Source organism: Tursiops truncatus, chromosome 15 (genome assembly GCF_011762595.2).
Source record: "Tursiops truncatus isolate mTurTru1 chromosome 15, mTurTru1.mat.Y, whole genome shotgun sequence".
In the NCBI taxonomy this organism is placed as follows: domain Eukaryota; kingdom Metazoa; phylum Chordata; class Mammalia; order Artiodactyla; family Delphinidae; genus Tursiops; species Tursiops truncatus.
In genome coordinates, this window is record NC_047048.1 from 21,964,320 (window position 1) to 21,981,459 (window position 17,140).

The window sequence follows — 17,140 nt, forward strand, 5'->3', positions numbered from 1 at the left end:
AGAAGACCTCACACCCATCCTTCTCAAACTCTTCCAAAAAACTGCAGAGGAAGGAACACTCCCAAACTCATTCTACAAGGCCACCATCACCCTGAGACCAAAACCAGTCAAAGATACTACAAAAAAAGAAAATTACAGACCAATATCACTGATGAATATAGATGCAAATATCCTCAACAAAATGCTAGCAAACTGAATGCAACAATGATTAAAAGGATCATAGGGGCTTCCCTGGTGGCACAGTGATTGAGAGTCCGCCTGCCGATGCAGGGGACACGGGTTCGTGCCCCGGTCTGGGAGGATCCCACATGCCCCGGAGAGGCTGGGCCCGTGAGCCATGGCCGCTGAGCCTGCGCGTCCGGAGCCTGTGCTCCGCAACGGAAGAGGCCACAACGGTGAGAGGCCCACGTACCGCAAAAAAAAAAAAAAAAAAAAAAAAGGATCATACACCATGATCAAGTGGGATTTATCCCAGGGATGCAAGGATTCTTCAATACATGCAAATCAATCAATGTGATACACCATATTAACAAATTGAAGAATAAAAACCATATGATCATCTCAATAGATGCAGAAAAAGCATTTGACAAAATTCAACACCGATTCATGATAAAAGTCTCCAGAAAGTGGGCACAGAGGGAACCTATCTCAACATAATAAAGGCCGTATATGACAAACCCACAGCAACCATCATTCTCAATGGTGATAAACTGAAAGCATTTCCTCTAAGATCGGAAACAAGTCAAGGATGTCCACTATTATTCAACATAGTTTTGGAAGTCCCAGCCATGGCAATAAGAGAAGAAAAAGAAATAAAAGGAATATGAATTGGTAAAGAAGTAAAACTGTCACTGTTTGCAGATGACATGATACTATACATATATAATCTTAAAGATGCCACCAGAAAACTTCTAGAGCTAATCAATGAATTTGGTAAAGTTGCAGCATACAAACTTAATGCACAGAAATCTCTTGCATTCCTATACACTAACAATGAAAAATCAGAAAGAGAAATTAAGAAAACAATCCCATTAACCATTGCAACAAAAAGAATAAAATACCTAGGAATAAACCTACCTAAGGAGGCAAAAGACCTGTATTCAGGAAACTATAAGACATTGATGAAAGAAATCAAAGATGACACAAACAGATGAAGAGATATACCATGTTCTTGGACTGGAAGAATCAATATTGAGAAAATGAATATGCTACCCAAAGCAATCTAGGATTTCAATGCAATCCCTATGAAATTACCAGTGGCATTTTTTACAGAACTAGAACAAAAAATCTTAAAATTTGTGTGGAGACACAAAAGACCCTGAATAGACAAAGGAATCTTAAGGGAAAAAAACAGAGTTGTAGGAATCAGACTCCCTGACTTCAGACTATACTACAAAGCTACAGTCATTGAGACAATATGGTACTGGCACAAAAACAGAAATATAGAACAGGAACAGGATAGAAAGCCCAGAGATAAACCCACGCACCTGTGGTAAACTAATCTATGATGAAGGAGGCAAGGATATACAATGGAGAGAAGACAGTCTCTTCAATAAGTGGTGTTGGGAAAACTGGATGGCTACATGTAAAAGAATGAAATTAGAACAGTCCCTAACACCACACACAAAAATAAATTCAAAATGGATTAAAGAGTTAAATACAAGACCAGACGCTAAAAACTCTTAGAGGAAAACAGTCAGAACACTCTGACATAAATCACGGCAAGATCTTTTTTGACCCACCTCCTACAGTAATGAGAACAAAACCAAAAATAAACAAATGGGACCTAATGAAACTTAAAAGCTTTTGCACAGCAAAGGAAACTATAAACAATACAAAAAGACAACCCTCAGGATGGGAGAAAATATTTGCAAAGGATTAATCTCCAAAATATATAAACAGCTCATGCAGCTCAATATTAAAAATGCAAATAACCCAATCAAAAAATGGGCAGAAGACCTAAACAGACATTTCTCCAAAGAAGACATACAGATAGTCAAGAGGCACATGAAAAGCTGCTGAACATCGCTAATTATTAGGGAAATGCAAATCAAAACTACAATGAGGTATCACCTCACACTGGTTAGAATGGGCATCATCAGAAAATCTACAAACAACAAATGCTGCAGAGGATGTGGAGAAAAGGGAACCCTCTTGAACTGTTGGTGGGAATGTAAATTGATACAGCCACTATGGAGAACAGTATGGAGGTTCCTTAGAAAACTAAAAATAGAATTACCATATGACCCAGCAATCCCACTACTGGGCATATACCTTTAGAAAACCATAATTCAAAAAGAGTCATGCACCACAATGTTCACTGCAGCACTATTTACAATAGCCAGGACATGGAAGAACCTAAGTGTCCATTGACAGATGAATGGATATGGCACATATACACAATGGAATATTACTCGGCTATAAAAAGAAACAAAATTGAATTATCTGTAGTGAGGTGGATGGACCTAGAGTCTGTCATACAGAGTGAAGTAAGTTAGAAAGAGAAAAACAAATACCGTATGCTAACATATATATATGGAATCTAAAAAAAAAAAAAAAGGTTCTGAAGAACATAGGGGCAGGACAGGAATAAAGATGCAGACGTAGAGAATGGACTTGAGGACACAGGGAGGGGGAAGGGTAAGCTGGGACGAAGTGAGAGGGTGGCACTGACATATATACACTACCAAATGTAAAATAGCTAGTGGGAAGCAGCCGCATAGTACAGGAAGATCAGCTTGGTGCTTTGTGACCACCTAGAGGGGTGGGATAGGGAGGGTGGGAGGGAGACACAAGAGGGAGGGGATATGGGGATACGTATAGCTGATTCACTGTGTTGTACAACAGAAACTAACACAACATTGTAAAGCAATTATACTCCAATAAAGATGTTAAAAAAATAAGGCAATAAATATAATATTTCACTTTCACATTTTTCAGTAAAAATAATTGTAGTTTCTTCAAAAAAACCCCCACTAAAAATAGAATTACCATATGACCCAACAATCCCACTACTGGGCATATACCCAGAGAAAACCATAATTCAAAAAGACACATGCACTCCAGTGTTCACTGCAGCCCTATTTACAATAGCCAGGTCATGGAAGCAACCCAAATGTCCATCGACAGACAAATGGATAAAGAAGATGTCATACATATATACAATGGAATATTACTCAGCCATAAAAAGGAACGAAATTGGGTCATTTGTAGAGATGTGGATGGACCTAGAGACCGTGATATTGAGTGAAGTAAGTCAGAAAAAGAAAAACAAATGTTGTATATTAACGCATATATGTGGAATCCAGAAAAATAGTACAGATGAACCAGTTTGCAAGGCAGAAATAGAAACACATATGTAGAGAACAAACGTGGACACCAAGGGGCGAAAGCGGCAGAGGAGGGTGGTGGTGGTGGGATGAATTGGGAGATTGGGATTGACATCTATACACTAATACGTATAAAATGGATAACTAATAAGAACCTGCTGTATAAAAAAGATAAATAAAATTCAAAAAAAGAAAAAGTATGAACAGGCCAATTACCAGTAATGAAATTGAATCAGTAATTTAAAAATTCCCAGTAAACAAAAATCCAGGACCAGAGGGCTTCACAGGTGAAATCTACCAAACATTTACAGAAGAGTTAACACCCATCCTTCTCAAACTATTCCAAAAAATTCCACAGGAAGGAACACTTCTGAACTTATTCTATGAGGCCAGCATCACCCTGATATCAGAAACAGACAAAGATATCACAAAAAAAGATAATTACAGGCCAATGTCACTGATGAACGTAGATGCAAAAATCCTCAACAAATTATTAGCAAACCGAATCCAACAAGACACCAAAAGGATCATACACCATGACTAAGTGGGATTTCAATATCTGCAAATCAGTCAATGTGATACACCATGTCAACAAATTAAAAATTAAAAATCACAGGATCATCTCAATAGATGCAGAAAAAGCTTTTGACAAAATTCAACATGCATTTGGGACTTCCCTCGTGGTCCAGTGGTTAAGACTCCATGCTTCCACTGCAGGGGGCATGGGTTCGATCCCTGGTCAGGGAACTAACATCCTGCATGCTGCATGGCATGGCCAAAAAAAGTGAAAAAAATAAAATAAAATAAAATTCAACATCCATTTATGATAAAAACTCCCCAGAAAGTGAGCATAGAGGGGACATCCCTCAAAATAATAAGGGTCATATATGACAAACCCACAGGTAACATACTCAGTGATGAAAAGCAGAAAGCAGCCCACTTTCACCAATTTTTTAATTCAACCTAGTTTTGGAAGTCCTAGCCACAGCAATCAGAGAAGCAAAAGAAATAAAAGGAATCCAAATTGGAAAGGAAGAAGTACAACTGTCACTGTGTGCAGATGGCATGAAACCATACATAAAAAATTCTAAAGATGCCACCAGAAAACTACTGGAGCTCATCAATAAGTTCAGTAGTGTTGTGGGATACAAAATTAATATATAGAAATCTGTTGCACTTGTCTATACTAACAACAAACTATCAGAAAGAGAAATCAAGGAAACAATCCTATTTAGCATCATATCAAAAAGAATAAACTATCTCAGAATAAACCTACCAAGGAGGTAAAAGACCTGTACTCAGAAAACTATAAGGCACTGATGAAAGAAACTGAAGAGGATGCAAACAGATGAAAAGATATACCATGTTCTTGGATTGGAAGAATTAACATTGTTAAAATGACCATACCACCCAAGGCAATCTACAGATTCAGTGCAATCCCTGTCAAAATACCAATGGCATTTTTCACAGAACTAGAACAAATAATTTTAAAATTTGTATGGAAACACAAAAGACTCTGAATAACCAAAGCATCTTCAGAAAGAACAGAGCTGGAGGCTTCATGCTCCTTGACTTTAGACTATACTACCAAGCTACAGTTATCAAAATAGCATCATATATCATTTATAAAAATAAACTCAAAATGGATTAAAGACCTAAATATAGAACTGAAAACCATAACACTCTTAGGAGAAATCATAGGCAGAACAGTCTTTGACATAAATCGTAGCAAGTTTTTTTTGACTTGTCTTCTAAGACAAAGGAAACAAAAGCAAAACTAAACAAATGGGACCTAAGTAAACTAATAAGCTTTTTCACAGAAAAGGACACCATTGACAAAATGAAAAGACAACCTACTGAATCGGAGAAAATGTTTGCAATTGATATGACCAATAAGGGGGTAACATGCAAAATATATAAACAGCTCATATAACTAAACATCAAAAAAACAACCTGATTAAAAAATGGGCAGAAGACCTGAATAGACATTTTTCCAAAGAAGGCACAGAGATGGCCAACAGTCACATGAAAAGATGCTCAACATCGCTAATCATCAGAGAGATGCAAATCAAAACCATCATATCACCTCACACCTGTCAGATGGCTATCATCAAAAAGAACATAAATAACAAATGTTGGCGAGGTGTGGAGAAAAGGGAACTGTTGGTGGGAATGCAACTTGGTGCAGCTACTATGGAAAACAGTATGGAGGTTCCTCAAAAAACTAAAAATAGAATTACCATATGATCTAGCAATTCCACTCCTGGGGTACATATCTGAAAAAAAACACTAATTCAAAAAGATAAGTGCACCCAGTGTTCATAGCAGCATTATTTACAACAGACAAGATAGGGAAGCAACCTAAGCGTCCATCAACATATGAATGGATAAAGAAGATGTGATATATATCTATTATGTTGTACACCTGAAACTAATATAATGTTGTAAATCAAGTATACCTTGATTTAAAAAAAAGGAAATTCAGAGAAGATATGAAAAAAAATCCCACTACTAGAGGATTGTGATTAGTCAAATTTAGGAGAGTGAATACTGTACTGCCCTTAACAAATTACCAGGCTGGGAAGACAAGGAAGACAGATTTAGCAAGTGAGTAGCAGGACCAGGCACTGGGACACCTCATTATGAGTCCTGGGCTTTCCTCAAACAGGTCATCTGTTGAGAAGTAGGCTGCTCATTGCCCTTTGAGAACAGACCCATTTCCAACCCAAGGGGCAGGGGTAATACATGGAGACTGCATGCTTTAGAGTGGTCCTGAGCTTATGAGAATTTAGGCAGCTAAAGAAAGCAGATGGGAGCTGGAAGGAGCTGTGTTTATCTAGAAATTCTAAGTAATTGCAAGGAATTCACCTTAGAGAGAATGTCTCTTTTGAGTATGATTGCACCTCTTACTTATCCTGACCCTGGTGACCTTTCTTAAGCAATGAGGAATGAACCAAGGCTTAACCATTGGATGAAAAGCTTGAAATCACTACTTCACCCAATTCAAAAGTTAAAAGGACATACCTGATATCCATTCTGATATCCATTATACCTCACAGGAAAAAAATGCTTGAAAGGAATTCATACAAACCAGAAGAGATCATCATGCATTGTGGCTATAACTGTAATGAAAACTCGGATGAATTGATGATGTTCTTCCTGGTAAGGAAACAGGTTTCTGAGTTTCTGGCTCTCCCTAAAACTCCATGGTTTCATGTGAAAATACATGAGTCAGTTCCTGTGAGGAACAGAGTCTTCGACTAACCTCTATTAATGACTGCTTCACTTCCCTGTCATTAACAGATGCAACTTCCTTGACTGCATGACACTTAAGAAGGAAAGTGAAGGCAGTATGGCATATTAAAACAGCAGCAGCCTTCTCCAAAGTCTGACTTTCATTTCTTTGTTTTTACCACTGTCTGAACCACAGCTTCAAACTATAACTGATCACGTACCACAAGCTGATACACACGCCCTGCAAATATGGTATTTAAGGTAACAAGCAGCACTAACAATTGGTATTTAATAAGACCATTTTCAAAGCCCTTTAACGTTTAAGTGTTTTGAAAACTAATCCTGAAAGGGAAATAAGTGATGTCTTCCTCTCCAACATCAGGTGACCCAGACTGTGTTTCAGTCCAAAAGATTTCCACAGTCTAATGCTGTGTTCTCCATTATGTACTATTCGCAAGTGGTTGTTACAAAGCTTGTGATTCTAGAAACAAAATCAGCCATATAAATTTAAAAAATGTTAAAAAGCTCTCTTCTTTTTGGTTTATATCTTTATTCCCAGGAAGCAACTTGTTTAGGAAACGTGACTTTTCCCTGAGAGTCTTCCTCCCTATGGTATGATGGCTTGAAACCAACATTTATTCCTCTAAAACTATCAATGACCTCTCACTATTGATGAAAGGCCGAGTCAGCCCTTCTTCTTCTTCCCTAGTCTCAGGGGTTGACCTGATGCAGTGGCGTCTGCTGGGATTCTCCCATGGTCGACATCAGGAATATGAAATTGTTTAGAGGACCACAACTGAACTTCAGTCTCAACTGCCTGTGAAGTCAGTTCTTATAGAATTTTTACAGTTAAGGTTTTCTAACTTTTATTCTGAGACTGAGATTTCTTCAAATTCTGCTTTTCACTTCCTTAACCCTCAAATCCCAGAATGAGGAAAGATAAGAGATGGGAAGTGTGCCTAGGAGGAATTGTGACTGGAAACTGGGCTCTTTTCTTCAAATCGTATTTCATGCATAAACACAGTGCCAGGATAGAACTCATTACCAAGCGCCTACCATGTGCAGCCTACCATTAAAAAAGGGCTGACAAATATTGCTGCTGGTCCATTTTGGCTTCAGGTCATAGTCAGAAGTTTCCCTTAAAGCAAGTGTCCCAAAGACTGGTTGGGGAGGTAATTTTTGATGTACAAGAAAATATTTATTTTCTTAGTGTGATTCCCTTAATGTGTTTTAATAGCCCAACAAACACATGATTTAAAGTGATTTCTATTTTGTAGTGATATAGAGCTACCTTTAAACATATTACGGAAACTTTTAAGCTGGTTTAAAACATAGGTAGGACTTCCCTGGTGTCCAGTGCTTAAGGCTGCGCTCCCACTGCAGGGGCACGGGGTTCAATCCCTGGTCGGGGTAAGATCCGGCATGCTGCGCAGTGTGGCCAAAAAACAAAACAAAACAAAACAAAACAACATAGGTAAATAATAGCAGAAATTGTGATGTGGAGTCCCCAAAAACCTGAGTCTGGGAACTGTAGCTATAAGGCACCCTGCTGTGGTGTTTGTTCTGCTGAAACTTTCACTTAGAATGCCTGTCTTCTGCTGGCCACCTCAACTTGTAGACACCAGTTTATTCTCAGGCTTCTCTGGAGCACCTTTTTCTCTGCTTCTATCACATCCAGCTATTGTTCTTTTGCAGTTTCACTGTCTTTTTCTTCCCAGAGTCTCTGAATTCCTGGAGGGCAGGGACCGCATTTTGCTCATTAAAGGAATAATAATAAGGATAAGAATGATAATAATAACAGTAACAGCTACATTTATCTTCCACTTCCTCTGTGCTAGGCTTCCTAGGTACTTTACATACATATATTAACTCCCATAATCGGCACAGTTCTATAAGGTAAATACTACATTATCCTGTTTTACAAAGGAGGTACCTGATGCCAAAAGAGGTTAAGTAACTTGAGCAAGGTCACGTGGCGAGGAAGAGGTGGAGCCAGGATTCAAAACCAGATAGTGTGGAGTCAGAGCCCCAACTTTTAATCACTAAATAGGCTGCTCAATCTCAGTAAATGTGGTTGAATGTCTGCTGATTGCTTTAAAGAGCTTAGCCAGTTGTGACAATGGGAACGAAATTCTATTCCTTTCCTACAAAGAGCAAAAGACCAATCTTTCTGCACCCTGATTGAATTGCAATTACCCTTTTATAAGGTTTTCCATATACCATCTGCCCCTCCCCTGCAACTGTCCTTCCTCAGTAATGATGTTACACACCAGCACCTTTAGAGGAGGCTGTGCACTTAACTGGACTGCTGTGCTCTTCTGTTCCCTGCAGCAACCCTGTCCCTGACACTCCAAAGGAGCTGACATCACATAAGAGATACCAGCACTCATTACAGTGCTACTACCCTGCAGGTCTTACTCTTTCCTCCCAAGCATCTATCCATCCATCCAACATTTATTCAGTGCCCATGTGCCAGGCTAGGCATACAGTGATAAACATGCAGCCACGGTCCCTGTCCTCCTAGAGCTTATATCCTAGTGGCAGAGGCAGATGATATACAAGAAAAATTTTTGTATAATTTTGGTTATATGTGCTCTCAAGGAATGAAACAGTAATATGATATGAATGAGCAGAGGTGGGGGTTATTTTATTTTGGGTGGTCAGTGACATCTGAGCTGAGTCTTGAATGGTGTTCAGGAACCTATTAATGGGAAGAGTTCAGGGGAAGGTGATGCAGGAAGAAAGAACAGCAGGAACAAAGGCTATGAGGTGGGAACCAACCTCAGTGTTAATACAGTTGAGAGCTTATGGGGGAAGTGGGACCACAGGTGGACAGGATCCAGCACAGGCTGAGAGAGTAGGCCTTGGAAAGGAGTTTGATTTGTAGTCTAAGAGCAAAAGGAAGACATTGGTAGGTTTTAAGCAAGTAAGAGTATCATGGTCTGATTTACATTTTTAAAAACATGCTGGATTTCAAACTGTATCATAAGTACTTGTGATTCTACCAGTCTTGCAGATGGTGAAGAGTCTTGCCTAATGCTACTTAACTGACAGGAGAACTGGGATTAAGAGCCAAAAAAGCTGAATGATTATTTCCCTGACTGAAAGCTTTTCCCTGTTTTTATTTTGGAGTCAGTAATGGGGACTCCAAACAGGCAGTGATCAATTTCCTAGGAAAAAAAAAAAAAAGCACCACCCACTCACTCTTCCACTTGCTGTGGAGAATGAAAATACAGTGAAAGGGTCTATATACTTGGCATGTCTAGATCTAGTTTTGCAGGAGACCTACAGGAAGATTTGCCAGGACCAGGGGCTTTATCCACTTCACCCTTTTCCCCACCTTTGGAACAGTTTCTTTCACCTTTGGAAAGAGCATCACTGCATGAACACTTAGAAGTTTAAAAGCAGAGATGAAAATTCCCTTTCCTCAGATGAAATTTATAGAAGTATGACTCTGGTCTCAGGAATGTCAAAATTCCAAATGTTGCACTCCCATGAGGCTTTGCCTTCTACTGAAGAAAAAGTGTTGCAGTACAAACAAGGGACAGAAAAGGCAAGGGAAATTAACTGACTTTCAAACCCCAGGTGGAAGGCGACTCCATTCTTTCAAGATCTGTCCTTAGGTGTAAATTTATAAAATCATAACCAATGAATATAATGTAGTCAAATTTCTCTCCCAACTACTTTATGATTTTGGGGGAGGATGATAATGAAACTCACCCAGTGAAATCCATCGTATGTGTTCACCGTGTACCAGTGGTGACCTATCCCGTGTCCTGCTGCCCTATCTTCTTAGATCTGGGACTCCTTCTTTTTGCCAAATGGAAGGCCCCAACCTATACAACTGAAATATTCTTTTTTTGCTTAACTGCTGACTCTCATCCTTTGGCTTTCATCACTTTTCACGGGGTGCCTTCTTCACACTGGGTCAGCGTCCCTGCTCTGGTGTATACCCCTATCATAATGTTCATTCTACTCTACTGTAATTTTCTGTTGACTTATGGTTCTTCCTCCACTGTGTGTGTTTTGGGAGGGAGAGAGAGAAGCAGGTTGGGACCCTGTCTCATCCATTACACTCCTAGGCCTGGCCCAGAGTTGGAGCTTGAAATACATTTGTTAGAAGAAAAAATTTACCCACACAGAATAATCACCAGTAATTACCATTCTCATCCTGAGATATATGCAGTGGTATTTGCATCAGGTTTCGCAACAGAAGACCCTAGAGCATTAAAAATTACTAATTAACCCTCACAATGATGTTTTCAAGAGTGGCACTGTGGGTGTCAGGGTGAGAATTGAAGATTAAGTGTTATTTAGCGAGGCAGTCTTCTCACTTCCATTTAGGGCAGTATACACAGCTGTTACATAACCCTCGCTCTTAAGTTCTCTTAAGGCCACTTAGGGTTTGTCCACAGGACTGAAATGATATACTATATTTCCAGGAAGCTTAGAATCAAACATATAGAAAAATGAGTTTTTGATATTTTTTTTCTTAAAAACAATCCTTTGGGGGAATAAGGTCCATTGCAACCAAGTGATGAGGGTTCAAAACCAACCTAAAAAATGATAATTTAAAGCTTTTGTCATTTGGAAAACCTCCAGGGAACTGAAGCATTCTTATAATGTCAAAGCAAACAGATTTTCTTACCCCAGATAGCAGAATAGAGAATGACTACCTTGATTTTAGGCATTCAAAATTTTTCCACAGATGTAAAGGACAGGAGATATAATACAATGAACTAATGGGCTCTGGAATGATCTGGGTTTGAATCCTGACTTCACCACATCAGGCAAGATATTAATCTTCCTGAGCCTCGGCTTCTTAAAATGGGGAAACAACAGAACCTTCTTCAAAGAGTTGTTTTACGGATTGTTCATAATAATCCATGTAAATCACTTAGCATTGGAAGTTAACAAAGGCAAATGTTACCTGAAAAGGAGGAAATAAAGGAGGAACAGTGAGGCCTCTTTTATCTCTGCTAAACTTTGCTGCCTGCTGGTGAAATTATCGCTTTGTGGCAGTAATGGATTTTCCTAAAGCTGTTTCCCTCTGATCATTAATAATCCCTGCACAGTAAAGAGCTATTGTTCTTCAGTATGAGTAAATAACCCTGCCCGAGGCATCGCTTATCTTCAGACCACAGAGCAGACTTCTTACTGGAAATACAATGCAGGTGCCAACACCAAGGGCATGAGCAAGCTTCCCTTCCTATTTTTCTTCCTTTATCTCTTACTCCTTGCTTATCCTTCGGTGCACTTTTCTCCTAGATCCGTTATCCTTCCTTACTTTCTGATGCATTCCCATATCCTATACAGTATCATCTTACCTAAATTGAATAACCTTCAAGCTAAACCAAGTGCCCCCATCTCCCCACCCCACACACGCCCCATGGACTTGTTTCCTGACTTGGATTCAGTTTTTGGTTACTAGAATCCAAAAGGGGAAGTGTAATGCCACACACTGTTTTGTATATCTCAGGATATGCTTGTGTGGTGTACTTAATCATACGGCGGCTATTCTCTGAAACAGCATCTTTTTACACAGAAATTGACAATATGGTATGTCAGAGATACGGGTCAGGGAGGAAAGGGTATATCATATTTTTATCTAAAGGAAAATAAATTAGGTTAGGCCCCGTAACATGGGAAATCTTCAGAAGACAGGGAAAAACCAAAAATATTTATGTCTGAAAGATTTCTAAACTATCCCAAATAAGATCATGTAAGGCACATATATTCATCCTCAATATATCAGCACAGGAGCACAGACAAGATCACACTTGTAAGGGGAACTCCAATCAGGCTCTTGTATCCAAGAGATGTACAGCAATTTGCCCCCTCAGGGATAGAAACTCCAAATGGAAACCAAGTTTCAGTCTCTCAGTTCAAAAGAAATGGAAGCAACTGTTTCCTTATCATCATATTTTAAGAGACAAAGACAAGGGAAGGGTCAATAAGAGGCAGTGAGAACAAGTTACCAGAAGTAGGAGGTGTGTGTTTGGAGTGTTGTGTGTATGTGCTGGCAATGGGTGAAAACTTGGTCAATGCTTGAAGATCAACCCCAGTCATTCGTTTGTAACTACTCAGGATGTGAACCCTTCATAGGAACTAGGGAAGTCAAGAGAACACAAAACATTTAAATTAAAACATTCAAACCCCTTCTTTGTGATAATTTTCTAAGAAACTGGATTAAGAAACAGACAAAAGGGCTCTGGTTATAACATTAGATACACCTAACCCTTGATCCAACCACCTGATATATAACCCTCACCCTGCACCGGGGGTCTCCGCCTTCACGACAGTTTCCAAGTACCCTCCACCTATTGAATAAGCAACTTTCCCCACCTGCAGAAGCACGGGAGCTCTTTACTAGACAAAGTTCCTTTAGAGTAGGAGCACTGACTGTCCATCTTTAGTGAGCAGAATGATTAGCAACCAGAGTACCTTCGAGTTTCTCCAGTCCAACAATGACCAACAGAATGTTCTTCAATGATGGAAATATTCTATATCTTCGCTGTCCAACAGGGTAGCCACTGGCACTGGGCACCTGAAATACGGTTAGTACATCTGAGGAACTGCATTTAAAATTTTATTTCATTTAAATTTAAATAGCTACATGTAGCTTGTGGCTACATATGGCCAGCAGAGCTCTAGACCAAAAAATTGCAAATCAAATGCCCACAGGGGTTAGGCTGGTAGAAGAAGGGAGAAGAATTTCATTGGCTCCAGCTGACTGTTGCTCTGTAGGAACCTCAAGTTGGTGTTGCCAGATTGTCTCATTTTTCAAATGAAGCCGAAAATCAGATTTTTAAATTTGGCAAGTAAATTTTAAAAAATAATTTCAATCAATCTGTGGGCCAAACTACATTTGTAGGCAATATCTGTCTTGCCAGTTTGTAATCTGTAATCTAGGCCGACCCCTAAACTCAAAGAAAAGGGTCTTATTCAAGGCCATTCTGTTGGTCAGTAGAGATGCAAGACTGAAACCCAGGCCTTCTGATTATTCTTCTGATACCCTTTCTAGAGTTTATGAAATCAACCATATCTCGTGGTGGAGGTGGCAGCCACAGCGGGGACAAATGCCCCTTTGTCAGAAGCTGTTGAAGTCCATGGTTGATACATTATGGACACAGTGTTCCTATATGTTGGGTTCATGGGCAAGGCTCTGAAATAGGAGTCAGCAGGGCACAAAGAAGAAATAGTTCACAGGGTAGTCAGACCTATAAACAATTAATAAGCAAAGTAAGGTTTGCTGTAATGAACACAAATCACCTAAGCAGGAGTCCAAAAGCACTGACAGCTGGCAGAGGAAAGGAGGAAAGAGATCTGAGCCAGGCCTCTGAGGATGAGTCTTGATGATTATGAGGGTGGGTCCCATTATTCAAGGATATTACGGGGCCTCCTTCTAGCTTGGCGGCTTTGTGTGTGTGAAGAGTCTCCTCTGCTGGCTTTTCCTTCTCTGGATCATCTCTACATGTAAAGAGCCCCAAGGAGTTTAGAGGCCTTCCTCTTTATCTGCACCCTCTTCTTAGGTGATCCAGGAATAAACTGCTACATTTATTCTCTCTCAGTTTTCCCTTGACTTGTATATTTAACTTCTCAACATCTTTACTTGGACCATTAATAGACTTATCAAAACTAGTATGTTCAAAATAATAGTAGTGCCTTCCAAACTATTTTCTCTGCGGAGTCATCCTTGGTTCCTTCCTTTCCCATACACTTCACATCCAATTTGGCAGCAAGTCCTGCAAGCTCGACTTTCCGAGTACATTTCAAATTTAATTCTCTCCATTTCCACCGTGAATACAACACTACTGTCACCTCCCCCTTGGCCCTACTGCAACAGCCTCCTAGCAGGTCTGACTACGTCTACCCTTCTCTATCCAGTAGCCAAGAATAATTTTCTAAAAATGTAAATCAGATCTGGTCACTCCTTCTTAAAACCCTCCATTTAAAAAACAGCTAAACCCTCACCTTGAGCTAAAAGGCTATGCTTGATCAGGCCCTGCCACTTCTCCATCACAGACCACTCTGGCTCTGGCTCTTTCCTTTCTACTGCAAGCACATGGCCTTCTCGCCATTTCCTTCCTCAGATCCCTTCCCGTTGGTTCATTTCTCCACCTAGAAAGCTCATTCCCTAGCTTCCCTCTTTTCTCCGATTTCTGTAAACCCGGCCTCCTCTGAACAGACTTATCCGATTTAGAGTGGCCCTCCCCCCATCTTCTACCACTTCACCTGATACTACTACCTTTGGGGCATTTCTCACTTGCTGATATCTTACTGATTTACTTTTTAACTTTCTCCCGGACTCGAATAAAAAGTCACGGAGCAACGCCTTTGGCGGACCGAGGGATTTAAGAAACTGGTTCTCATTATCTTAGAAAATCTCACTATCGTGTAGGGGACTCGTCTGTGTCAACCTTCCTCAGCTGGACGCCTCTCGCCCCCGGATTTGCCCCTACTAATCTCCCATTTACATTCGGGAATCCAAAGGATTGAGAAGTCTCAGATGGGCCCCAAACCAGCATTTCAGCGTTCCTAAACCAGGGCTCCCCTTCCTGGTCCTCGAGCCGCTTCCCTTAGCAAGTTGCCGAGACCAGCGGCGGTGACACCGAGCCGCCCTCGCGAGGCTGGGGGGGCGGGGGGGGGGTCACACAGGCTCGTCTCCTAGCAACGTCGCACCCCGCCCACCCCACCCCATCCCTGCCCCTGGGGAGCCAACCCCTTCCCCCAGTCTCCCGCGCCAGGAGTCAGCGTCTCCATTCTCTACACTCACGCTGCATCAGTCCAGCCTTCCCCCACCCACAGAAGCCCGGCAGCCTACCGCAGGCTGGGAGGAGGCGGCGCCGGGAGCCCAGCTGAGCTGCGGCCGACTGAGCTCTGGCAGGTCCGGTGGGCCAGGCCGTACCAAACCACCGGACGGACCTCTGTGGGAGCATCATCCCAGGTCGAGGGTAGGCTCGAGCCTTCCTTAAACTTCAAACTCTAGACCACGCTCCGCCGTACAGCCATAATATATCCAAGTTCATCCTTTCCTTATTTTCCTTTTCTCCCTTTAGTTCTCCTCTCTCCCCCCATCCCAGCCAAAAATTGGTCCAGTCCATCTCCTCCTAGCTCTCCCTCCGCGTCGCTAGGTCTTTGCCCTTACTTGGCGACGGCTTCGTACGTCTTTGCGTACGTCGTGACGCAAACTGCCACTCTTTCCCTACCCGCCCTCCTCCTATTCCGCGTCCTGGAGCGGGCGGCTTGCGGGGTTACCGGAAGTGATGATGCAGGAGGCGATGGAGAGGGCGGGGCTTCGGGGCGGCCCCCGCCGGTGGGCCGCAGATGAAGAGGAGGCGGCGGCAGTGGTGGAAGAAGAGGCGGCGGCGGCGGGGGCGGCGGCGGCGGCGGCGGCGGGGGTAGGGAGCCTGGAAACGCGAGCGGGGATGGTAGGTGTTTTGGACCCGCCGGGCCGCCGTCGTTTCCAGAAAGGGTTTGACTGGAGGAACCTCTGGAGCAGCTGTGAGTTTGAGGCGGGGGGGTTGAGGAAAAGGGGAGGCATTGGGAGATGAAGGGGCGGGGGTTGGGTACCTTCGAGAAAGGGGGGGGTGGAAGGGGAGGAGTGGAAATCGGCGCCTTGTCTGGACTGGTCCCGCTGGAAGAGAGGAGGCTGTGAGGGGAGCCTGTGGCGTGTCAGCCGCAGGGCTCAGAAAACTTACCTACTGTCCCTCCTCCCTACCGCCAGCACCCCTCAATCCAGGGCCTGGGGTTCTGGGGGCCGGAGCTGCCCTGAAGGGAGTGCAGACTCTGGTCCTCTGCCCCTTGTAAGCGCCGTGAGGTAGGAGCCCAAGCGAGAGGTGGTGGGTGAATCTCCAGCTCCCTCCGCCCTCATTTCCCTCCCCACCCCCATCTTTCTCTTTAATCATTAACAGCCCTGGAATTAAGGGGCTCAGACCTGGAGGCCTTCCTATGCACCTTTGCTATAAACGATAACCATCTGTGCCTGAGGTAATGGGGCTGGAAGCTTTGCCTGTATCCTGTATAGGAAGTGGGACAGGGTGACAAATGTTTTGTGTTTTTCCGTTACCCCCTCACCCCCCATCCTCTCCCTTGCATACCCCTCCTTTCCACTTTAGTTCTCCGTGGCTAGGTGGTAATCGTGGTGGGTTTTGCTGTTGTTTGTTTTTTTTTTCTTTATTGCACTTGGTATCTTGGTTACCTCTTTTGAATTTGGTGTTCCACCTCCATCCCAGATCTTAACTGCAAGCTTTGTAATACTTCAGTTACAAGCTGTGTGTCTTTGGGAGTACCTCTCAATGCCTGGTCGCTCCCGATTAAGATGAGCGTTTTCTTCTATGAATACTGGAATTCCAAAGCCCTTGCAAGGATTCCTAAATGGCATCATAGCCTAGGAATCAAGGTCTCTTGCTCTAAATACTTTGTGTGTGAGGAATTTAAATGTTGTCAACTCTTTCCAAAGTGATTTGATGTTAGGCTAATTCTGGATTTCTGTGTTTCTCTCCACCCACACTTCATGATGCACTTTGGAGAACAGAAAACCCCATATTACTTTTTTGTTTCTCCAATTGGACAAT

The 17,140-nt window shown here is 42.0% G+C and overlaps 2 protein-coding genes across 16 annotated transcripts in view; one reads left to right on the forward strand and one right to left on the reverse strand.

The window, feature by feature from the left end:
- LYRM1 (LYR motif containing 1) overlaps positions 1-15,527 on the reverse strand; it is a 26,628-nt gene extending 11,101 nt beyond the window's left edge. For 3 of the 9 annotated variants that reach the window (XM_033839199.2, XM_033839202.2, XM_033839201.2), the window contains exons 1-2: positions 15,388-15,515; positions 13,008-13,110 (exon numbers count right to left, since the gene is read on the reverse strand). The gene's annotated coding sequence lies outside the window, so the exon portion shown is untranslated. Of the gene's footprint in view, positions 1-12,908; positions 13,111-13,835; positions 14,013-15,040; positions 15,175-15,339; positions 15,359-15,387 lie in introns of those variants that run through there. The other 6 variants (XM_073792246.1, XM_033839200.1, XM_073792245.1 and 3 more) reach the window with 6 other exon arrangements.
- A 289-nt stretch (positions 15,528-15,816) lies between these two features.
- The window catches only part of DCUN1D3 (defective in cullin neddylation 1 domain containing 3), a 37,997-nt gene continuing 36,673 nt past the window's right edge, over positions 15,817-17,140 (forward strand). For 3 of the 7 annotated variants that reach the window (XM_033839192.2, XM_033839191.2, XM_033839194.2), the window contains exon 1: positions 15,817-16,067. The gene's annotated coding sequence lies outside the window, so the exon portion shown is untranslated. Of the gene's footprint in view, positions 16,068-16,193; positions 16,384-17,140 lie in introns of those variants that run through there. The other 4 variants (XM_033839196.2, XM_073792244.1, XM_019921843.3 and 1 more) reach the window with 2 other exon arrangements.